The sequence below is a fragment of the Mauremys mutica genome, chromosome 17 (assembly GCF_020497125.1).
Source record: "Mauremys mutica isolate MM-2020 ecotype Southern chromosome 17, ASM2049712v1, whole genome shotgun sequence".
NCBI classification, from domain to species: Eukaryota; Metazoa; Chordata; order Testudines; family Geoemydidae; genus Mauremys; species Mauremys mutica.
Genome location: NC_059088.1, coordinates 17527051 through 17551724, shown reverse-complemented (window position 1 = coordinate 17551724; position 24674 = coordinate 17527051). Strand labels below are relative to the sequence as shown.

At 54.8% G+C, this 24674-nt stretch overlaps 1 non-coding gene across 1 annotated transcript; it reads left to right on the top strand.

Moving 5' to 3' along the window:
• The first annotated feature begins 23963 nt into the window (after positions 1-23963).
• Positions 23964-24037, top strand: TRNAI-AAU. The gene has a single exon. It is a non-coding gene; the product is annotated as a tRNA-Ile (tRNA).
• The last annotated feature ends 637 nt before the right edge of the window (positions 24038-24674 follow it).

The window sequence follows — 24674 nt, the reverse complement described above, 5'->3', positions numbered from 1 at the left end:
AATCAGTTCCAGTGGAGCAGGCCAGTGGCTGGCAGCGTGGCTGCTGCCCGAGTAGGTGCCTGGGTAAGACAGCTGCTGGGAGCAGCCAATGCCCCACCAGTGGAGCTGGTACCCACACCTCAAAGGGAGAACACAGCCATGCCATGCGGGGCTCTGGCCGGGATGGCACTGTGGGAAACCAGCATCCCCCAGCACAACCCACTCCCAGGGAGGCCTGGCCTAGGGCTGAGCAGCCCCTGGCCCCATCTCAGCTGGTGGCAACACACCTGCTGAACAGCCATCCTGCCAATGGGCAGAGAGGCTCGCCACATTCACATGCTGCCACGCAGCCCACACTCACACTGTGTCCAGGAGTCACAGGTTCGGTGCTCTGGAACTGTTCTAAGTGAAGCCAGCCCAGACTCTGGTGCAGCATCTCCCTGTCAGGGCGCTCTTACTCCAGGGCAAGAAGCTTCTGCAGCTTCGGTGCTTCCTGGGTCAGACCTTGGAGCATCCAGCCCCCTGGTCACCCTGTGAGCTCCCTGCAGTGAGTCCACCCCACTAGGACACCTGGGTGAGCCTCACATGTCCCCAAAGGGACCATGAAGCCAGCTCCGCAGTCACAGGGCCTCAGCCAGCGTGTGACACAGGTTTATTAGTCAAGGGAACACAGCATAGAACAGAGCTTGTTAGCACAGAGAGCAGGAACTTTCAGCAAAGTCCATCTTGGGGAAGGGCATCTAGGGCCCTGGTGCCCTTTCCCCTGAGTCCCAAAACAGGAAACTGACATTCCAGCTACCTGGCCTCCATCAGGACCATCGCCCCTCCTCCTTCCTTTGTCTCATTCCCTGACCAGCAGGTCACCTGGTCTCTTTGTTCTCCAACACCTCCGGCTGATTCTGGCAGAGGAGGGGGCCCAGCCATCAGTTGCCAGGCCATACTATGGGCGGTTCTCTGCAGCCCGTCAGCAATCAGACCTGCCCTCTGGGGTCCTTGTAATGATCACACACATGTGTCCCACCACCTAGATACTTGAGTAACACATAGGGGAAACCGAGGCACACCTCAGTATTCAGGGAAAACATCAACAACATTCCCACTTTGTGACACGCTGAACAACCACTATGCCAACAGGCAGAGGGGCCCTACACACACACACACATGCTGCCATGCACACTGTGTCCGGAGGCTCTCCGCACACACCCTGACACACTCTCATTAACACACTAAAACCCAGTTCCGGTCTCTGGGTGCCCTGCCTGTCCAGCCAGCGTGTCCCCAGTGCTTAGCTGGGAGTAGGGTGACCAGATGTCCCAATTTTATAGAGACAGTCCTGATTTTTGGGTCTTTTTCTTATATAGATTCCTATTACCCCCCACCCCCATCCTGATTTTTCACACTTGCTGTCTGGTCACCCTATCTGGGAGGGGGTGAGCGATGCCCCTGTGCTGCCTGTGGGACCCAATTCTATCCCATGGCACAAGCCCCTCCCCCAGGCTGGCTGCCTCCCACTGGCCACCGCCAACTCAGGGTCACCCTGCATATGCCTCAGCCTCACACATCTCAGGGCAGCAAGGGATCTGCTGGTGGCATTGATCCATGTGGGGCAGCTTGCCCAGCACTGGGATGCAGCCACCTCTGGGGCGAGGCAGCTGGGGAACAGCAGCACGACACTAACTCAGGGTGGGAGGGAACGAGAATGCTGTACATAATACAAACAACACTAAGGACTGGCCAGCCTGGCAGGCCCTGCTGCAACCCGGGAGTGCTGGTTTGAGGTGCCAGGGAAACACCTGCATCTGGGAAAGAGCCCATGGGTGCCAGTGAGTGAATTAGCCTCTCACTCAAAGTGGGTCAGACAGTACAGCACTGGGGTCAGCTCCAAGAGCCAGAGGACAGTGTCCCTTACTGAGAGCCCTGCCCTGTTCCCTGCAGCACAGCTCCCGCAATGAGCCCCCCGCCCTGTTCCCTGCAGCACAGCACCCCCTACTGAGAGCCCCCGCCCTGTTCCCTGCAGCACAGCCCCCTACTGAGAGCCCTGCCCTGTTCCCTGCAGCACAGCCCCCTACTGAGAGCCCCCGCCCTGTTCCCTGCAGCACAGCCCCCTACTGAGAGCCCCCGCCCTGTTCCCTGCAGCACAGCCCCCTACTGAGAGCCCCCGCCCTGTTCCCTGCAGCACAGCGCCCCCTACTGAGAGCCCCCGCCCTGTTCCCTGCAGCACAGCGCCCCCTACTGAGAGCCCCCACCCTGTTACCTGCAGCACAGCACCCCCTCCTGAGAGCCCCCCCCCTGTTCCCTGCAGCACAGCCCCCTACTGAGAGCCCCCGCCCTGTTCCCTGCAGCACAGCCCCCTACTGAGAGCCCCCGCCCTGTTCCCTGCAGATCAGCGCCCCCTACTGAGAGCCCCCGCCCTGTTCCCTGCAGCACAGCGCCCCCTACTGAGAGCCCCCGCCCTGTTCCCTGCAGCACAGCGCCCCCTACTGAGAGCGCCCGCCCTGTTCCCTGCAGCACAGCGCCCCCTACTGAGAGCCCCCGCCCTGTTCCCTGCAGCACAGCGCCCCCTACTGAGAGCCCCCGCCCTGTTCCCCGCCTCACAGCCCCCTACTGAGAGCCCCCGCCCTGTTCCCTGCAGCACAGCGCCCCCTACTGAGAGCCCCCGCCCTGTTCCCTGCAGCACAGCGCCCCCTACTGAGAGCCCCCGCCCTGTTCCCTGCAGCACAGCGCCGCCTACTGAGAGCCCCCGCCCTGTTCCCTGCTGCACAGCGCCCCCTACTGAGAGCCCCCACCCTGTTCCCTGCAGCACAGCCCCCTAATTAGAGCCCTGCCCTGTTCCCTGCAGCAGAGCCCCCTACTGAGAGCCCCCACCCTGTTCCCTGCAGCACAGCCCCCTACTGAGAGCCCCCGCCCTGTTCCCTGCAGCACAGCTCCCCCAATGACCCCCCACTCCATTCCCTACAGCACAGTGCCCCACTGAGCCCCCTGCCCCACCCTGCATGTCCCTGAGCCCCAATCTGCTTCCTCCCGGGAACAGAGCAGAGGGGACATTCCCCGCGCTCCCTTCAACCCCCACCCCACCCCGGAAATAGACCGAAGGGGACGACTTTCCCCTCGGGGAATAGACTGGAGGGGATGATTCTCCCCCCACCCCAGGGAATAGACTGGAGGGGACGATCCCTCCCCAGGCCCAGGCAATGGGGTTGGCCGGGAGCTGTTGGGACGTCTCAGTCTACTGTCTCTCACCCTTCAGTCCCTGAAGAGACTGTGGTTTAGTATGTCCTCACCAATGACCCCTGGATCCATTTTCCCTCCCCAGATCCTGGCGGGGGGCACCCAGAGGCAACAGGAGCTGGACATGTCCCAGGCGCTTCATCCACTGCCCAGCAGGGAGTGAGCGGAGCCTGTGTTTGCTCTGCAATACAATCAACCCATCGGCAAACACCTCCTGAGATTACCCAACCCTTATCAGCCTGGCACGGGCGGCACACACTGTGCTGGCACTGGCCCAGCCACACCCAGCTCCAAGGGCACGGTGCCAAGGCACCCGGCTCTCTGCACCACAGGGAGAGACCCAGTCAGGCCAGGCAGGGGAAAGTCCCAGTGGTCCATTTCCCATCCCTTGAGCCAGCCAGTCCCCTGTCATGGGGCCGGATGAGAGCCGGTGCCTCCTACAGGCCTCTTTCCCTGTCCTCCAAGCCAGCCAGGCCCCTGCCATGGGGTTGGATCGGAGCTGGCACCCCCAAGGGCTGAGTCTGTATGTTTCCCTCATGCCCTCCATCCCATGGGACCTCAAAGCACCCTCCAGCCCATGCTCACAGATGCAGCCACCTCTGGAGGAGGGGACATCCCCTCAAGTCCCCTGGCATCAGCTGCCCCCACCAGATGCCACATGTCCAGCCCTGAGCCGGGAGCCCTGACACTCTTACACGTGGGGGAGGTGAGCATGGGGCTAGGGACACCAAGCCCCCTCAAGAGCCGGGGCTGCTGCAGGGCTACTGGCCTCCACAATCCCTGCCCAGGAGCTATCAGGCCAGGGCCTGAGCGGGCCTGGGGACCTAACCAGCAGAGGCCTGTTTGCCATAGGCACCATTGCGGTGACACTCCTGTTGTCCTATGAGCATTCCAAGCAGCTGCCACCCCCAGGCTCTGAGGAACAGGAATCAGCTCCCTGCTGAGCTGACAGGGGTTGCTTGGCTCCCCACATCTGCCCCATGTGCCCCACCCACCCACCATGGCAAAGTCATGACCGCAGCTCAGGTGCTGAGTGGCTCAGGGCTCCTCCTGGGGGCACCAGCAGCCCACCAGCACTTCGGCTACAAGCGCAGCAACCTGCCCGGCTTCATGCCAGAACCAACCCGCACCTGCTGCTCTGCACCTGACCCCCTGCTCCCCAGGGGAGCCGCTGGGCTGGGTGGGGCAGGCAGGTGGGCACAGGGGAGCCTGTGGGGTGGGCTGATGGGGGTGGCATATACGGGGGCATAGGGGAGCCTGTGGGTAGCCAGTTTTTAATCCAATCAATGGGGCTCATGTTAATTTTGTACCTTTCTATTTTTTTATGTAACTCTCCTGCTGCTCTGTGTGAAATTCCAGGTCAGGCCTTCAGCTTTCCCTGTTGCTGCAACCATGTCTGCAGTTCAGCCCTGGATCCAGGCTGGGCAGGGGAGCACAGCACAGAGCCGGTCTCTGGGAATGAGGGGCCAGCTGATAGGCACCCCTTCCCCGGGTAGCAGGCTAAAGCCTGGCAGTTAGCGTAACCAGAGGTGGGGAGTTTGCATTACCCACTCCAACCCCCCCGTAATCTCCTGCCCATGCGCATCACATTAACCTCCAGTTCAGGTAGGCTTGCCCGCGCCCCTTCTGCCCAAGGCCCTGACTTTCTCCCAGTCCTTCTGCTCCCCTTCCCCGCTAGCGCCTAAACCTCCTCCCACTGTGGCCGCCAGGCTTCCTGACCCCGGCCTGGGCCACCCAAGTGCTCCCAGGTGGTGTGAGGTGTGAGCACTGGCCCCAGCCACCCCAAGTCCCTGGCCACAGGCCAGCCCACCCTAGCTGCAGCCCAGCCCCAGCCCAGGCCACAGGAAAAGAGTGGGAAGCAGGAGGGGGCCTGAGGTGGAGTGTGGTCAGGGTCACACCTGGCAGTCTGGGTCCCCTGGTCTGTGATACCCACTGCCCATGCCCTGCCCCTGCATTGTCCCCAAAGTCCAGTCTTGTTGGGCACATTTCTAGGCTGGTCTTGTGAGCTGCCCAGCCTCACACCACGTCCCTCCCAGCAAGGGGACCCACAATAACACAAGAGCACTGCATTCAATACAATGGACCCCAAAGTGGCCATGGGGTGTCACTGCTGCTCCAGAAGCAACACACTCTGTGCAGGCCCCGAACTGCCCTTCCCACTCCAATCCCCAAGGCCCCCAAAGGCAGTGGGGGTGGATCATTCAAGCCCCTTGTTATTCTGTCCATCAGTCAGGCCCAGAGGTTCTGGAACCAGGGATGCTGCTGGGCTTGAAGCAGTTTCCATCATATACAGGGTTTACAGTTTGGTTCAATGACTCCCTCCCCACTATACAAACTGTTCCAGCACCTCAGTCAGGCCTGATTTCCAATGCATTAATTTTTTTCCATTCATTCCTGATTCCATCCTGGAATGTGCCAGGCATGATCTTAAGGCATCCCTTGGATCTGACCCAGACTGTCTAATTCCCGCTGACTGTCACAGACAGCTACACGCACGGGCTGAGCATGCCAGCCAACGCCTTGCTCAGATGGTCAGACTAACACTGTCCTCCCCATCTGCAGCCCTCCACAGACGTGCAAAGCAGCAGGATCCAGCTGGTACAATAGCAAAGTGCCTCGGATGTGCTGGCCTGCCATCATTGGAGCTTCTACTGTGGCTTGTCTGGTCCCACCAGGTCTGTGCCGGGTCATGGCCACTCAATCTGTGTGTTTCATGGATGGTGCTGAGCAACAAGGCAGCACCCAGACTTCAGAGGCTGCGAGACAACTGGAGTCACGCATTTCTCATGGCCCCTGCCATGGCCCTCGCATCATCCTACAGTGAGATCTGCTGGGAAAGCCCCATCCCCCTGCAGCATCTGATCCTGCTAACACCACCACCAGTGGAGAGGTCAGCCATGCTGGGACCACCTTTGGGGGAGAGTCACTGCATGGGACAGCATCTCACGCACCCCATACGAGCTGCTCTTTTCTGATTGAAGCTGGCTTGGCAGGCATGGGAGAGGAACACAAAGCTCTGCCCTCCACAAAACACCCCAGGAAAAGGATTTAACCAGAGCACATATTTCTGGCCACTCTGCTCCCAGTGTCCTCCTCCAGCCCCACCCTGGGGGAACCAATGCACACACCTGCCTTATAAAGGTCTGGTTCCCCAATCAGTGAAAGGAATTTATATCACCTGACTTAGGCAGCCAATCAGCAAATAAAGGTCCCTAACATTCTGGGCAAAGCAAATGTATTTATTCCAGCTACAAGGGAAGCGTTTCCCAGACCAAACCAGTCAGAGGATGTCAGGGTGGGGCCAAAAGCAGTTTGCAGGTTGGCCAAGGGGTGCATCCATAATGGACATCTTGACAAGCTCTTGGGTGGAGAGAAGGCTGAGGTTTGGGCCACACCGTAGAGCAGCAGTTTCACCATGTCTCTGTGGGTCACAACAGAGAATACCAGATTCAGGACAAACTGCTTAGAAATAGGGCAAACACCCCCCCAAAGCTGGTGGTTATTCTTCCATAATATAGATAATTTTTTCTTCAAGGTTCCCAAGACACAGACCAGGTTTTCATCTCGAGGCCAAAAGACCAATAACATCAAGACGCTTGATCACGCCTTGGATAGGCCAAGAGACTACTCACCCCATCTGAGCTCAAAGAGCCTACTAAGCCAGCAACAAAAGTAAACTTCTGTCTCACCACACTGGCTAACAAGAAGTGAGAACTGCAGCCTCCTTAGATATTCCAGCCCTGGATTCAACACCCAGACACTAGACTTAATGATGAGTGATTACTTAAAACCAATTTAATCAAACAAAGGGTTCTTCTGATCCCAAAGGACCAGACATATACCCAGGTCAATATAAAATGTAGATCTTACCCAATAATTATGCTGTTGCCAATCCTTTAGTATCTAATACCTAAAGGTTTATTTATAAGCAGGGCTGGTGCAAGGAAGTTTCATGCCCTAGGCGAAACTTCCACCTTGCACCACCCACCCCAGCTAACCCAGCCCCCCACCCAGGGATCCCCCCCACGGTAGCTAACCCCACCTGGGGAGACTCCCCCCCATCCTCCCACAGCAGCTAACCCCACCTGGGGAGACTCCCCCCCATCCCCCCACGGCAGCTAACCCCACCTGGGGAACCCACCCCAGCTCAGCCTCCTCCACGGAGCATGCCGGTGCTACTTTAAGCCTCCTCCCCTCCCAGGCTTGTGGCGCCTATTGGAGAAGAGCAGGGGCTAGGGGCTGTGCGCTTAGCAGAGGAGGCAGAGTGAAGGTGATCTGGGGCGGGGAGCGGTTCCCCTGTGCGGCCCCCATAACTGAGGGTGGCCCTCCCCGTGGCCCCCCCCTCAGCTCATCTCCACTCCACCTCCTCACCTGAGTGGGCTTTTATGCGCTCCCCAACCACCAGGCACCCTAGGCAGCCACCTAATTTGCCTAAATGGTTGCACCGGCCCTGCTTATAAGATAAAAGAAAGACATGAGAGTTAAACCTGGTTAAAAGAATCAAACACCTATGTAAGCAGAATCAGAATGAGCTCTACCCTGACATCTGGTGGTGAGCTGTGGAAAAGGACTTCAGGGGGCTGATCTCGTTTGCATGGACACACCCTCCCTGCCTAGCATGATGAAACTGCCTGCCCAAATGATCACTTTGGCTGCTGTGGGATCCCCAGTCTCTTTGTTATTGGGGCAGGAGTAATAAAGTGTTGTTACCCTGGTTATGTGAATCAAGGACAGTAGGACTGTGCTTGGCATTTTGTGATGAAGGAACTCACCCTCACTGTAGTAAGACTCACTAGGCAAGGGCCATGGGTTCCATTTCTCACTGAACTGAGAATTAAACAACATGAGTTTTTTGTGAGTGAGTTGGTAGTGGGGTGTTTGGGTAAACTTATTATCCAGATGTACTAGCTGTGCATGTATCTTTTTCTGGATTCATACATTCTAGAGCTTGAAAGAGATTTTGAGAGATCATTGAGTCCTGTCCCCTGCTTTCATAGCAAGATTGAATAGTGTGTAGACCATGCTTGATAGACATCTATCTAATGTATGAGAGTCTATAACTTCCCTAGGCAATTTATTCCAGTGTTTAACTTTCCTGACAGTTTAGGACCTTTTTCCTAATGTCCAACCTAAACCTCCCTTGCTGCAGTTTAAGCCCATTGCTTTTTGTTCTATCCTTAGAGGCTAAGGCTGTGGCTACACTTAGCACTTCAAAGCGCTACCGCGGTAGCGCTGCCGCGGCAGCGCTTTGAAGCGCTAAGTGTAGTCAAAGCGCCAGCGCTGGGAGAGAACTCTCCCAGCGCTGTCCGTACTCCACCTGCCTGTGGGGAATAACGGACAGAGCTGGGAGCCGCGCTCCCAGCGCTGGGACTTTGACCACACTGGCGCTTTGCAGTGCTGCAATTTGCAGCGCTGGAGAGGGTGTGTTTTCACACCCTGCTGCAGCGCTGCAAATTTGTAAGTGTAGCCAAGCCCTAAGGTGAACAAGTTTTCTCCCTCCTCCTTATGACACCCTTTTAGATACCTTTTAGATACCAGCTGCCCACGTACTCCACCCTTCTCAACACTGATATGTATGTTCTTCTTCACACTAACCGTTTTGAGCCATCTGTCCATATTTCACTGTTATGTACAGATATTGTTAGTTACAATGTGATGTATACAACCAAAAAAAACCAACCCTGACTAAGTTCTGGGCTCAGTTATTCTGGACAGTTGCTGGGCCACTGAGCCCACACTGTTTCGTGATTGGAGGTGAGGGCTCTGTATGTCTGCGTCTCTGTGTACTCATTGGTACATCTTGAAGTAAATTAACTACCATATTTTATATAACAAATTCCCACATGTTTTAAGCTTTGTCTGAGTAGCCTGTTATGAAAATGCAATAAATAAAATAGTTAAATAAAATCCCCCATTTCACAATTTCTCTTGTGTACCCCCCAGAGATGTGTCATGAACCACAGTTTGGGAACCTCTGCCTTAGAGTTTTGCTAATGATGCCAAAGCCCTTAGGATGTGTGACAGATCTTGGGGTGTCTGGTTATCTCCCCCTCAGCTTGGAGCTCTCTTCTGCAGCCCTCTACAGCCCTTCTCCAGCATCTCTTGCCTCCCTCAGCTTCCCCTCCACGGCTCCCACTGCCTTGCTCCCAATCCTGGTGGCCTCCTCCTGCATCTTGGCCTCCAGCTGCTGAATGTTCTCCTGCCAGGTGCGTGGTTCATCCTTCAGCAGCAGGTCTGCCTCCAGCCTCTGCCGCCTGGCGCTGCCACTCCAGCTGCAGCACTCTCACCCACCCCCCTTGTGCAAAAGAAGATGGAACATAGTGAATAAATAACAACACTGGGAACCAGGGCTCCAGGGACCAGGCTGTGAGGAGACCACCCTTGGGGAAAGCCGGTGGCCGGGAGCCAGTGAAGGAGGAAGAGGAACATATGAACTCACTGTGCTCCCCAAAGGCAAAAGTGTTCACTGACTCCAGCCTGGCTGTGTGAGCCCCTCCTCTACCCCCTCAGCTCACCGGGGACCCTCCGAGGCAGTGGAGGGATGAAGAGGACAAGCTGTGTCAGACTCTTCACTTGGCCGCACGGCAGAGCCAGAATCCTCTCCTTGGGGCAGAATGCTTGGACTGTGGACTTCAACTACCCACATAGAAACTGCTCCAATGGCCCAACAGAGCAAAGTTTAGAGAAAATTTCTTGACATCTTAAGTGATTGTTTCTAGAAATGGCTAGTTCTCTGGCACCTAGATGGACAGCCTCTTCTCCACTTAGTGATATACCAGAGCTAATTCAAGGCATGACAGCAACTAAGCTACTAACTGAATGTTTTGCTCTGGGAATTCTGCTTAGCTCTACTTTATTTTTCTTATATAAAGAGGATTTTTTGGTGAAGCAGACATCTGGGAGCTACCAGATGGTGCTATTAAAAATAATATCAGGGCTTGTCTACATGGGAATGTTTTTCCAATATATCTAAAGGTTTTTTGCTTTTGTTTTTCGGCAAAGGGCTGCCTCGTGTCCACACACAAAAGGTTATTTCTTTTTTTAATTTTCTGGGGAGGGAGCACTCTGGGGATGTGGCCCAGAGCCATGCCAAAGCCATTGAGCTGCAGCAGAATTGATAAACACGAGATCTCTGCTAATACTCCCAGGACATGTCAGGGGCTGGAACAGATTCTATTCGGAAGCCACCACAGACCCTGGTTTGCCCAAAGCATCGGAAACCTCCCAGCCCACTATGGACCCCGACCAGGGGAGACATCCCTTAGCATTCAGGAGCAATGTGGCCTGCCTGGGGCCAGAGGAGTTCTATTGGGGGGCCTGTGCCCCTGCTTGCCCTCCTTGTGCATGCCCCTGCATCCAGCACTGAGATACATTTATAGTGAAAACAGGGAGCCAGGGAACAGCGCTTGTGCGTGTGATGGAGCCTGGGCAGTGCTGGGACAGGTGGTGGGGATCCCAGGATCTCTGTGCTCAGGCGCTGGCCCTTGGTCTGCTTCTGTCTGGCTGCGAGTAGTGACCTCCGAGATTTCCCGGAGGTGCCATCTGCCTCAGCACTAGCAGCCCAACTGGAGCTGGGGAGGTAAACCAGAGGCTTTGTAGATGCTGGAGGGCATCCCCTGCTGCTAGGAGTGGTGTCAATCATGGGAATGTACTGAACTGGCAAAGCCGACCTGGCCAGCAAGAGCAAAGGTGAGGTTTTCTCCATCCAGGCTGATTTCAGTCTCCTCTCTGGGTCTCTCCCGCCCTCGCTGGCATTGTGCTCTGTGGCTGTGTGCATGTGTTTAGATCACATCTCTCCAGCCCCAGAGTTCTCGCTGGGCTCCACGATACAAGCTCAGACCAAGGGCATTTGGCTGTGGCACATGCCCCGTCAGAACTCTGCCTACAGCCTCATCTAGCTGGACACTGAAGGTCTGGGGACATGGACAAGGTCAGCTGGCTGCTGCTGTGCTGCCAGGTCTGCATTGGGCTCCTCACTGCAATGCACCATTTACAGCCAGGAAGAGCGGACATGAGTGCTGCCAGGCAGGCCAGGACCCTGTACCCCACTTTGCAGTCGCTTTGCAGTGGAGCAAATGACTGCCCAGTGCCTCAGGCCTAGTACAGTCTGCTCCGGGAGCTGCTCTGCAGGCAGGTAGCTGTGATGGGGGGCAGAGCTGTTATCCCCCTCCCCCACCTGTCCTTAGCATGAGGAGCCTTGTCTGTGGCTACCGGGCATCAGCTCCCACCTCCACCAGCCACAGGCAATTCAAGCCCTCTCCTCTCAGCCTATGCAGGCCCTGCCCTGCTGTCTCTGTAAAGGGCATTAAGCTCCCCAGTCCCCGAGCCTCCAAGCATCCCCCTGGAACACCCACCCCTGGTCCACTGCACACTCCCTGCAGTCACCAATGCGCTGCTCCCAAAGGACCAGGACATCCCAGCCTAGCAGCCACACCTCAGGTCACTGCTCTGCATAACACCCAGCTGGGGCATGAGCAGGAATTTAAACTGAACCACTTTTGGAAGGGCATGTTTTGAGCAGTATATTTATGCAACTGCTATAGAAGATATTGGCACACAAAGGGCCATTTTCCTAACATTGGTGGGAAAAGCATCTTTTATGGCACTTAAAAATTTACATTCTCCACAAGAATCTGGTGAGCTAGACAGAGAGATTCTGAAGAGACATTGACAGTCAATAGGAGTTAGGCTCTTAAGTGCCTAAATCCCTGTTGAAAATGAGACTTAGGTTCCTAAATCTGTTAGATGTTTCAGTGTTGAGCACAGCCACACCTTTACAAAGCAGGGCCTGGGTTCTGAACACCATTTTTAAAAACAGAATAGTACAAGTTTCAGCTAAAAAACCAGCTAGAACAGTGGTCTCCAACCTTTTTAAGCACAAGATCACTTTTTGAATTTAAGTGCAACCCAGGATCTACTTCAAAGAAAATATACAAATAACAGTAATCACACAAACACCCTTGCCTTGCCGCTTCCCTGAGGCCCCGCCCCTGGTCTGGCCCTTTTCCAAGGCCCCGCCCAACTCCCACCCTACCCCCACCCACCCTTGCTCGTTCTCCCCCACTCTCACTCATTTTCACTCGGCTGGGACAGGGGTTGGGGTGAGGGAGTGGGTGCAGGCTGAGGGGTTCAGAGTGTGAGAGGCAGAAGATTGGGGTGCAGGATGGAGTGTGGCCAGGAGCCACTTACCTCAGGCAGCTCCCAGACAGTGGTGCAGCAGGGCTAAGGCAGACTCCCTGCCTGCCCTGGCCTTGCACCACTCCCGGAAGCAGCCAGCATGTACAGCAGCAGCTCCTGGGGTTCCCCGTTTCTGGCCAATGGGAGCTGCATGGGCAATGCCTGCAGACGAGGGCAGCGCACAGAGACCTCCTGTGCCTCCCCCCAGGAGCCGCTGCCGGACATGCCAGCTGCTTCCGGAAGTGGCCTTGCTGCACCACTGGACTGTTAGCAATCAATCTCCTGGTTTGGCTTCAGGAGGGTTGGCAGCCACTGTGACTGAGATCACCTGTGAGAGGCTCCACGATCGACCAGTTGATCCCGATCTACCGGTTGGTGGCCACGGAACTAGAAGAAGAGCGTACAGTATTTCTGAATTTTGGCAAGCCCGAAACATCTGTCTGTAACTTCTTGTTCTGGTAATTTTCTGACGGAGGCTCCCAGGGATCAGTTTGTTTCCAGAGTAAAACACCCAGAATGAAGGGAAAGCCCATTGAACATTGCATAGAGCGAGCTGTGGCGTTTCCTCTGTCGTCTAGAACCCCCAAAGACAAATGTGCCAAAATCTGAAAACAAGCTTGGCCCATGAACCCAGCCTGGGAAGGAGGTCAGCACAACTCACAGAACCCAGACAAAATGAGGGAGCCGTGTTTCTGCTAGTCATAGAATCATAGAATATCAGGGTTGGAAGGGACCTCAGGAGGTATCTAGTCCAACCCCCTGCTCAAAGCAGGACCAATTCCCAACTAAATCATCCCAGGCAGGGCTTTGTCAAGCCTGACCTTAAAAACCTCTAAGGAAGGAGATTCCACCACCTCCCTAGGTAACCCATTCCAGTGCTTCACCACTCCCTGAGTGAAAAAGTTTTTCCTAATATCCAACTTAAACCTCCCCTTCTGCAACTTGAGACCATTGCTCCTTGTTCTGTCATTGGGTACCACTGAGAACAGTCTAGATCCAAGGCATCACACCAGCAGGAGCAGGGTGTCTGTAACAAGCTGCAGTGTGGTAAGGTGGGCACGCCGCCCTGGACTGCCACAGTGCCCAACAGCACATGAAGGACACGCCAGACGAAGCCTTTGGCACCTACAGCCCTTGCTGTATTTTTTTCTGCAAGCCCTAGCCACTGGACCGGCCTTGTGCCTGGGAGGAGTCAGGCAGGCAGCTGTCCTGGAACATGTGAGATGGCCCATTTCACAGAACTGAGCATGGTGGGGAGTGAACAGCCGTATCATTCCCCTTCTTGCTGGGGCTGATGGTGCCTGCCGTGCATGAACGACACCTGGCCTTTGGCCCTCACCCGCACTAAGCTTTTATCTCGGACAGCTGATCAATGGGCCTCTTCATTATCTCTCCTTCCACCTCTACCACTGTTGAGTTCATCCCCCTTTGCCCATGTCTCCCTCCCCTGTACATTTCTACCCCTGCTGTCTGCCCAAGGGAGGAAATCGCTCACTGTTCATTGTCTTTTCTGAGTGCTCCCAGTAAGTCTGGTCTCAGTAAATCCAATCCAGCTGGTAATTGACACCTTCAGGAGACCCAGCTCTGCAGGAGGTTTCGGACTGGCAGACTCTGCGGCGATGTCTGTGAGACCAGGATCTTCATGCTGCAGTGTGGCTGGGGCCTCCATGGTTTTGTCTAACACTCATTTCTGTGTCTGCACACAGTGCTCTGCCAGCAGAGCTGTCTCTAGGGGGGTGCTGGGCCTAGGGTGACCAGACGTCCCGATTTTATCGGGACTGTCCCGATATTTGCTTGTTTGTCCCGCGTCCCGACCAATGTTCGGTCGGGACACTGGACAAACAAACAATTTTGCCCTCCGCTCCCGTGCACAGGCGGAGCCCGGAGGGGCTCTTGCCCCCCCGGCCCGACTCCGCCCCTTCCTTCCCCCATTGGATCCCTCACCAAATCCCTGCCCCAGCCCCGCCCCCTCACTGCCCCATTGGATCCCAAGCCGAACCTGGGGAGGAGACGCCCCTGTGCAGCAGCCTGGGCACACGGGCCATGGCTGGCTGGGGCCGGGAGCGCTGCAGTGCAGCGCGGAGGCTGCTCCAGCCCTGCAGTCCACGGGGCAGCATGGTGGGTCCAGGGGCAGCGCGGAGCAGGCAGGGCCCGGGTGAGCGGCGTGGCCCGGGGGTGTGGGCTGCCCGCCGGAGACATGTGGTGGAGAGGGGCTGCGGGGGCGAGATCTGTCCCAGGCGGGGCGGCTGGCGCGAGGAGCCGGCCAGGGTCCCCCGAACCGATAAACTTCCCCGACGCTGCTGGGGAATCCTGCGCCTCTCCCACTCGGCTGCGCTCCAGCATCTTGCCCTGCCGGGAAGGAGCTGCTGGAGTGCAGCTGAGCGGGAGAGGCGCGGGGCTCCCCGCCTGCGGTGGGACGAATCTCATGTGCCCGGGGTGGGAGGCTCCGCGGGGAATGCAGTGCGCGCGGCTGGGGCGCTGTGTGCGATCCGGCGGCGCGGCTGGGTCCTGCTAATGCCCCCGGCCCCTGCAAAACTGTTTTTTTTTTTTTTTGCTCTGCCGCCATTTTTTTTGCTCCGCCCCTCCCCTCCCCCCCCCCCCTGTGATCTGGTCACCCTAGCTGGGCCGGGACATAGGTGCTGACTTTCTATCTGCAAGGGGGAGCTCCCCGCTGGCTCTCCCCAGGCCCTGCCCCCACTCCACCCCTTCCCCCAAGGCCCCACTCCTGCCCCGCCCCACCTCTTCCCTGTCCAGTTTTGTCCATTCCACCAAGCACGCTGCATCCTCGCTCCTCCTCTCCCCCCAGCGCCTCCAAACAGCTGATCGGCGGTAGGCGCTGGGAGGAAGGGAAGGGGAGGTGCTGATCAGCAGGGCCTGCCACCGGGCAGGAGGTGCTGGGGGGACAGGGAGGTTGGTAGGGTGGCTCCTCCTCGCCGCCTGCCTGCCTCCTCATGAAGCACGGGGCTGCCCAAAGCATGGGCCCTGGAGCGGTCACTGCTATTTGCCATATCCTAGTGACAGCTCTGTCTGCTGGGCCATTGAGTGATGGGTGGCCAATCTAGCAGGTTTCACACAGTTTGGCTGTAGAAATGTCTGAAAATCCTCAGACACACTTTGTGGGCAGGTGTCTGAACCGAGTGCCTCAGCAAGCCACAGACAGCACAACGTAAGGGCCAGCACTGGTGGTGTTTGTCCAGCAATGGTTGGTGCCATGTGCAGCACCCGGCGTATTTTTTTCTGCAAGCCCACGTGCAGCTGTTTCCAAAGCTTTGCAGCCCCCTCCTCTGGTGACATGGTGCTCGTTCTGGCCTGTTTCACACTGGCTACTTTCCACTGCAATATCATGATCTAAAGCCAGACACTAAAACCAACTTTGGGCTCCATCTGTCACTGTCCTGCCCATGGTGCTGCTCATGGAACTCTACCAACGTCACCCCCTGTGAGCTTTGTGGTGCAATAACTCCAGACCCTATGGCACAGACAGAGTGGCAGGTTTATATAATTTTTGGTGGTGCCCAGAATGGGTCCAAGGCCTGCCCCCTCCCCACACCTACCTAAGGCTCTAGGAAGAAGTTTGGGTGTGGGAGGAGTGCGGGCTCTGGGAGGGAGTTTGGGTGCTGGGTGCAGGCTCTGGACTGGGGCAGGGGGTTGGGGTGCAAGAAGGGGTTTGGGGTGTGGGAGGGAGTTTGGGTGCTGGGTGCAGACTCTGGGAGGGGGTTTGGGTGCTGGGTGTGGGTTCTGGGCTGGGACAGAGGGTTGGGGGATGGGAGGGGGTGTGGCGTTTGGGATGCAGCAGACAGGCTGCTCTGGGGCTGGGGCAGGGGGCCCGAGAGGAGGACTCCCCCCAGCCCTCTCCCCACTGGCAGCAGCGAGCTCTGGGGGAGAAGGGGAGGGGGGCCCTCCCTGCCCCCCCCCAAGCACGACACTCACCCACTAATCTTACACTGCCTTCGCCCTCTGGAGCAGCCCATGCACTGAACTCCACAGGTGAGACTCTTCCCTGCCTTTGTTATTCATCTGGCTGTCTCCACAGGCTCTCGGCAAGTGCAGGGTGCAGGCCTGGCCTTCCGCAAGATGGGAACGGCCTTGTCAGACACAACTGGCCTTGCTGTGATGCCTTTTATCACACCCACGTCTGCACAACATACGCTTGGTATTCTTTCAATTCTCCCTCTCCTCCCTCACCTGGGCTGTAGGGCAGTGCACGGCCATCCAGGTTCAGTTTGTACAGCCCGGTTCTGCCCACTGGGGGGCAGGGGGGGGCATTTCCTTCCGTTACCATTAATGCCAAAGGGGAACAGATACTATCACACATTATGGTGACCGGGAGAGTGGCCAGCACCCAGCTGCCATTACTGCAAGTCTGTAAACACCCCTTGGTTCCCCTAATATTAGCCTTGGAACTATTTCTGGAACCTGCCTCAGAGATCATGCCATGGCCCCTCTTCAGTCAATGACACATCATTTACCTTTCCGTTACCAGAGCAGGGGGAGGACAGCTCTGCTCATGTCCCAGCACAGGCACTAGCCCACTGGGGGCCTAAGCAGGAACATTTTGGGGGCCCCCCAACAATAATAATAATAAAAGGTGAAGAGCACCAGCTCCTCTTTTGTGAAATGCTCCAGTTCCCACCTCCCTCCTTCCAGGGACAACCAGCCTCTGAGCCCGATGCCTCCCCTGGCTCAGAACTGGTCCGGTGGCTCCTGCCTGTAGGCGCTGCTGGCTTCCTCTGGGTGTGCCCTGCAGTGTGCTGTGGGGCCCTGTGACACGTCTGGCTGGAGTGCCACCTCTTACCACACTGCTTGCACTGCAGCTTATTACAGACACCTGGCTCCTGCCAGCTGGCATGACATCTCTTAACAGAGGAAACGTGGCTACCTCCATTTTTTTTGGATCTTGTGAGCAGTGTCCACCTCATCACCCCCAGGCCTTTGTTCCACACCTGGCACCAGGGGCCGACTCCTTTTCAAATTTCAGTGCATTTGGCTTTGTTGTTCAGACAGCAGAGCGGCCTTCACAGCTCCCTCTAGGGCACAGAGCCAGAAGGGCCCACCAGATCTTCTAGTCCAGTGGCTCTCAAACTTTTGTACTGGTGACCCCTTTCACATAGCAAGCCTCTGAGTGCAACCCCCCCCTTATCAATTAAAAACACTTTTCAATGTATTTAACACCACTATAAATGCTGGAGGCAAAGCAGGGTTTGGAGTGGAGGCTGACAGCTTGCGACCCTCCCACGTAATAGCCTCGTGACCCCCTGAGGGGTCCTGACCCCCAGTTTGAGAACCCCTGTTCTAGTCTGACCACCTGTGTGTGTCAGCCCCAGGGGCGTCTCACGGCCCTTCCTCCAGCAGACAGCTGAGCCCAAAGAGGGCAAAGTGCCAGAGACTCTATGATCTCTGCTGGGGATTTCACTCTTGCTGGCAATTCTATATTGAAGGCACTCAAATGCTAGCGTGATGGGCTGCAGTACAGCAGAAAGTCAATGACACAATACTCCCTGCCCTTCTCCTGGCACATCGCCTAAAGCTCCTGTCAGCAGACCTCAGGATGCACCATGGAAAGGGGCATGTATTAGAACAGTATTCACCCCATCCCTGCAACTGCCTTCCAGTGCATTTGGCAGCAAGAATACTCGCCCAATTATTTTGGGGAAATTCTCTGGCCAGTGTTATACAGAAGGTCAGACTAGATGATCGTAATGGTCCCTTCTGTCCTTGGAATCTATGAATATCTGACCCACCTGCCCCTCCCCCGTCCCCCCATTGACAAATGTAAAACTAAGCAAGAAAAACTCCCCATAGCCAATTGGTGTAATTTAGTGTATACAGTCTGAATTACCTAAACATACCTTTAGGTGTCGCTACCGCTCCATGGGAAACAAACTCGGTGCATTACTCAAACTGGCCACCAGGTGTCACTGCTGTTCTATGGGAAACATAAAACCATAAGAATGGCAATACTGGGTCCATCTAACCCAGGAGTGGGCAAACTTTTTGGCCCGAGGGCCACATTGCAAAACTGTATGGAGGGCCGGGTAGTGAAGGCTGTGCCTCCCCAACCAGCCTGGCCCCTGCCTCCTGTCCACCCCCTCCCACTTCCCGCCCCCATCAAAACCCCTGACCCATCCAATGCCCCTCATTCCTTGTCCCCTAATCACTCCCTGGGACCCCACCCCCTATACAACCTCCTTTCTCCCTGAACCCTGACTGCCTGGACCCCTATCCACACACCCCACCCCCTGACCGGCCGCCTGGGGCCCCATGCCTATCCAGCCCCCCCCCCCCCCCGTTCCCCATTCCCTGACCCTGATTCACATCCCCACTCCATGAGACTCCCATTTATCCACCCCCCCATGTTCCACGTCCCCTGACCACCCCCCAGAACCTTCACCTCATCCAACCACCCCCTGCTCCCTGTCCCCTGGCTACCCCCCAGGACCCTCCACCCCTTTGTCCTCACCCACAACCATTTCAGATTTAGGGACAACTTATACCTTCAAGTCAGTCGCACTGCTATGGGTACCCGCATGGCCCCACAGTATGCCAACATTTTTATGGCTGACTTAGAACAATGCTTCCTTAGCTCTCGTCCCCTAGCTCTCATCCCCTCTACTTGCGCTACACTGATGACATCTTCATCATATGGACCCACGGAAAGGAGGCCCTTGAAGGATTCCTCCTGGATTTCAACAATTTCTACCCCGCCATCAACCTCAGCCTGGACCAGTCCACACAAGAGATCCACTTCCTGGACACTACAGTGCAAATAAGTGATGGTCACATAAACACCACCCTATACCGGAAACCTACTGATGCTATACTTACCTACATGCCTCCAGCTTCCATCCAGGACACATCACATGATCCATTGTTTACAGCCAAACCCTAAGATACAACTGAATTTGCTCCAACCCCTCAGACAGAAACAAACACCTACAAGAGCTTTATCAAGCATTCTTAATACTAAAATACCTGGGGAAGTGAGGAAACAGATTGACAGAGCAAGACAGGTACCCAGAAATCACCTACTACAGAACAGGCCCAACAAGGAAAATAACAGAACACCACTGGCCATAGTCACAGAGTCCCCGGGCGATGCTCTGGAACTGCTCCCCACCAAGCCAGTCAGGACTTTGGGGAGCCTCCTCTCCCTTGGAGCAGACTGTCTTCAGGGCAAGAAGCTCACACGGCTTCACCTTCCTGGGTCTGACCTTGGAGCATTTAACATATGCCCCTCCGTGTGCTTCCCACAGCGAGTCTACCCAGGCGGTCCTGCACCCCCACTTTGCAGTCAGATGTGACTCTCAGCCAGCCAGTAAAACAGGAAGATGACTGGAACACGGTCTAAAACAGAGCTTGTAGGTACAGAGAATGGGACCCCTCAGCCGGGTCCATTCTGGGGCCCAGTGAGCCAGACAACCCTCACTTCTCGTCCCCAGACAGCTCCCAACTGAAACCCCCTCCAGCCCCTCCTTTCTGGCCTTTGTCTCTTTCCTGAGCCAGGAGGTCACCTGATCTCTTTGTTCTCCCACACCTTTAGCAGGGGGGAAGGGCCCGGGCCATTAGTTGCCAGGAGACAGAGTGTCTGCCAGAAACTGAGGTACCCACACAGTATTCAGAAGAAACATTAAGAACAGTCCCACTTCGTCACAGCCATCACATACAGCCCCCTGCTAAAAACTCTCCAGCACATTATCAACGATCTACAACCTATCCTGGAAAACGATCCCTCACTCTCACAGACCTTGGGAGGCCTGAAGCACATACTCACCAGGAACTACACACCACACCACAGAAACACCAACCCATGAACCAATCCCTGTAGCAAACCTCATTGTCTACGCTATCCCCATATCTACTCTAGCAACACCATCAGAGGACCCAACCACATCAGTCACACCATCAAGGGCTCATTCACCCGCACGTCTACTAATGTGATATATGCCATCATGTGCCAGCAATGCCCCGCCGCCATGTACATTGGCCAAACCCTACATAAAAGAGTAAATGGATGCAAATCAGACATCAGGAATGGTAACAATCAAAAGCCAGTAGGTGAACACTTCAATCTCCCTGGACATTCTATAACGGATTTAAAAGTCACTATTTTTGAACAAAAAAAACTTCAGAAACAGCCTTCAAAGGGAAACAGCAGAACTAAAATTCATTTGCAAATTTAACACCATTAATTTGGGCTTGAATAGGAACTGGGAGTGGCTGGCTCATTACAAAAGCAGCTTTGCCTCTCCTGGAATTGACACCTCCTCATCTATTATTGGGAGTGGACCCTGATTCAACTGGCCCTATCAACACTGGTTCTCCCTTCTCTTCATGTGTCATTATATAATGCCTGCCTCTGTAACTTTCACTCCATGCATCTGAAGAAGTGAGGTTGTTTATCCACGAAAGTTTATGCCCAAATAAATCAGTTAGTTTTTAAAGTGCCATAGAATACCAGTGCTGGAAGGGACCTCAAGAAGTCATCTAGTCTAACCCCCTGCTTAAAGCAGGATCAATCTCCAAGTAAAACCCCAAATGACTCTCTCAAGGATTGAACTCACGCCAGAGACCAATGCTCAAACCACTGAGCTATCCCGCTCCGCTAAAGCACCACTGGCCTTCTTGTTGTGTTTGTGGATACCAGGGCCGGCTCTAGACCCCAGCGCGGCAAGCACGCGTGTGGGGCAGCCCTTTCCCGGGGGGGGGGCGGCAGGCTGGGCCGGTGGACCTGCCGCAGTCATGCCTGCGGGAGGTCCACCGGAGCCCCGGGACGACCGGACCTGCCGCAGGCATGACTGCGGAGGGGGCGCTCGTCCTGCGGCTCGGCTGGACCTCCCGCAGGCATGCCTGCGGCAACTCAAGCGGAGCTGCCGGACCTGTGAACTGTCCGCAGCTGCGGGAGGTCCAGCCGAGCCACGCGACCAGCGGACCCTCCGCAGTCATGCCCGCGGGAGGTCCGCTGCTCCCGCGGCTCCGGGGCGCCTCCCGGGCATGACTGCTTGGGGCGGCCAAAAACGTAGAGCCGCCCCTGGTGGATACAGACTAACATGGCTACCCTCTGATTTTTGAAAGTAAAGGCACAAATAAACACAAAAACCAAATACATCTGTATTTCATGGCAGGGGATAAAAACCAACTATGGTCCATACAGGGATCAAACCCCCAGCCTTGGGGTTTTCAGCGCCATGCTCTAACCAGCTGAGCTATGCTGTCACAGGGCATTCTGGAGTGTAATAAAGAGCTCTCCCAGACAATGTGCCAGTTACACTATACTGAGCATGCTCAGTACCTCATCTGAAGCCACTGCCCTTCACTCTGCCCTTATTCGCTCTAAGATTCTGGGGGCTGCTTTGCCAGGGATTAAAAAGGGGCAAAGGGGGCAAATCGGAGCAGGAGGGTGGCCAGGGTCGGAGCAGGGGGTGAAAATTTACTGATCGGGGGGTGAGGCAGCTGGAGGCAGCATTAGGAGAGGGGCTAAAGGGCAAAATCAGGAATCGGGTGAGAGGCGGAGTTAAACGCAGGAGGGAGGCGCTGGCAGAGGGCAGAACCCGGCATAGGGGTAGCAGTTACCCCAGCGGGATTGAGACACCAATGCTTGCAAAAATGGTAGGGGGCAAAGGGGCTTTTATTTCCCCTCTCACAGACAGCACCGCTCAGCATCCGCTTCCCAGGGCTGGGGTCTTAAAGGCACAGGCATCCCAATGCCTGGTCAATGCAACTCCCCTTTGTCTGACCTAACCTACGGCGCCTACATTACAAAGTTCAAAGCGCTGCCGCTCCTGATAATCCACCTCGACGAGGGGATTAGCTCTGAGCACTAGGAGCCGAGCCTATCCACGATAGCGCTTTAAAGTGCTCAAACTTGTTGTGCTCCGGGTGTGTGTGTGATTTTTCACACCCCTGAGCCAGCAAGTTAGAGCATTTTAACTTGCCAGTGCAGATAATCCCCGAGACTTAATTCAGTGAAACATTTTACCTATATCCCCTCAGAAACAAAGAATCCCCTATCATTGTATCTGAATGCATAGAGTCTCCGAGCAGTTTCCCAAGTTGTCTTATCTACTGCTGGGATTCCCTGAATTCCCTGAATTTTTAAATTTAATTTTTTCTTCTCATTTTAGAGCTGACAGAATTTCTGGCCTAGTGTCAAAACTTTGTTTGGAGTCGATCCACCAATGGGGACGGCATTTCTGCAACTGTTATTCTGCCTCTCAGTCTAGCCCTTAGTGTTTTTCCGCATGCCGTTGTGTACAGCTTGATTCTCAACTATTCAGTACAGGCAGGACACTGTCTCCTATTACATCTTTCTCCCTGGAAAAAAATCGATTGTCATTTTTGCAGAAAATTAGAACTGCCATTGTGGGTCAGACCAATAGTGCGCCTAATCTAGTATCCTGGCTTGTGACAGCGGCCAATGCCAGGTGCTTCTAACGCAGTGGGTCTCAAACTTATTTACTGGTGACCCCTTTCACATTGCAAGGTTCTGAGCGCGACCCCTCTAATAAATTAAACAAACGTTTTAATATATTTAACACCATTATAAATGCTGGTGGCAAGTGGGGTTTGGGGTGGAGGTTGACAGTTCGCAACCCCCCATGTAATGACCTCATGACTCCCTGAGGGGTCCCGACCCCCAGTTTGAGAATCCCTGTTCTAAGGGAATGACTCCCACCCCCGTCACGTGATGCCAGCTGCTTTAGGGAGTGGCATGGGGCTCAAGGGGGGCAATCCTGTGGCTGTAGTTTGCCCACCCCTGGGCTGGAGGTAGGCCGGGGGGGCGGGCCCCAGGAAATAGCCCCGCGGGCCGCATGTGGGCCACGTGTTTGAGACCCCTGCTTTAAACCATGATACGAGGACTTCAATAGCTCAGACATAGGTTAGGGGTTTGTTACAGGAGTGGGTGGGTGAGATTCTGTGGCCTGCGTTGTGCAGGAGATCAGACTAGACGATCATAATGGTCCCTTCTGACCTTAAAGTCTATGATTCTATGATTAGACTCAGTGAACCATCCCATTATCCACTCGCAGCATCTGGCAGTCAAAGGACAGTTTAGGGACATGCAGCGCATGGGCCTGCATCCCTGATTGGCTTGGCTAATAGCCAATGTACTTATCCTGAGGGACTGATCTAATTCTTTGTTCAACCCATTCATAGTTTTGCCTTTCAAAATATAATCAACACACATCTACAAGCCCAAGATATCATTACAACCACAAGAATTCTAAAATCATGAGTTATACACTCTCGAGTCAAGAAATTTTAATAAATAAATATTTTTTTTGATGTGCCTCTTTGTTCCTGAGTCTGTAGGGTGCAGTAAGGCCAGTCCCAATGCCTTGAGCCTAAACACCTGAATGAATCTTAGTCTGCCCTCATACTGTTCCTGTTACCTCTCCCAAACATTTCATATACTGAAGCCTGTATCTACACTTTAAGTGTGGGATAACTCAATTGATGTCTTCAGGGATCCTGCTGAGCAGCTGGCCATCAGGGCTGGGCTCAGCAAAGGTGTCATGTGTTCAGTGTGATACAGGAGGCAGCCTGCAGAACTAGCTCTGCAATAAAGTTAAATATCATATGGCCGGTTAGCTCAGCTGGTTAGAGCGTGGTGCTAATAACGCCAAGGTCGCGGGTTCGATCCCCGTACGGGCCATAGTTGCTTTTATACCCTGCTGTGAAATGTAGACCGAGAGCTTCTGATATTTTCTGTCTTATCTATTGCTTTCCTAATGGCTCCTAATATTCTGCTTACTTTTTTGACTGCCCCTGCACATTGAGTGGATGTTTTCAGAGAACTATCCACAATGACTCCCAGCTCCCTTTCTAAAGTGGTAACAGCTAATTTAGACCCCATCATTTAGTATTTATAGCTGGTATTGTTTTCCAATGTGCATTACTTTGCATTTACTTTCCTATATCAGTTTTAGAGCCTTAATACAAGAATGAATAACTTCAAGTAGCAAATAAAAGTATATGTCTACCCCGATATAACGTGACCCGTTATAACATGAATTTGGATATAACGTGGTAAAGCAGTACTCCATGGGGGCGGGGCTGCGCACTCCGGTGGATCAAAGCAAGTTCGATATAACACGGTTTCATCTCTAACACAGTAAGATTTTTTGGCTCCCGAGGACAGTGTTATATCGGGGTAGAGATGTAATGCAGAATATTTGCTCCATATCATTGTCCTTACAATATCACACCAATCACCCACATATTTTTTAATTTTCATTTTGTGATGGATCCCCCTGGGGTGCCACCTGGAACTGGGATACAGCTGAGCGCTC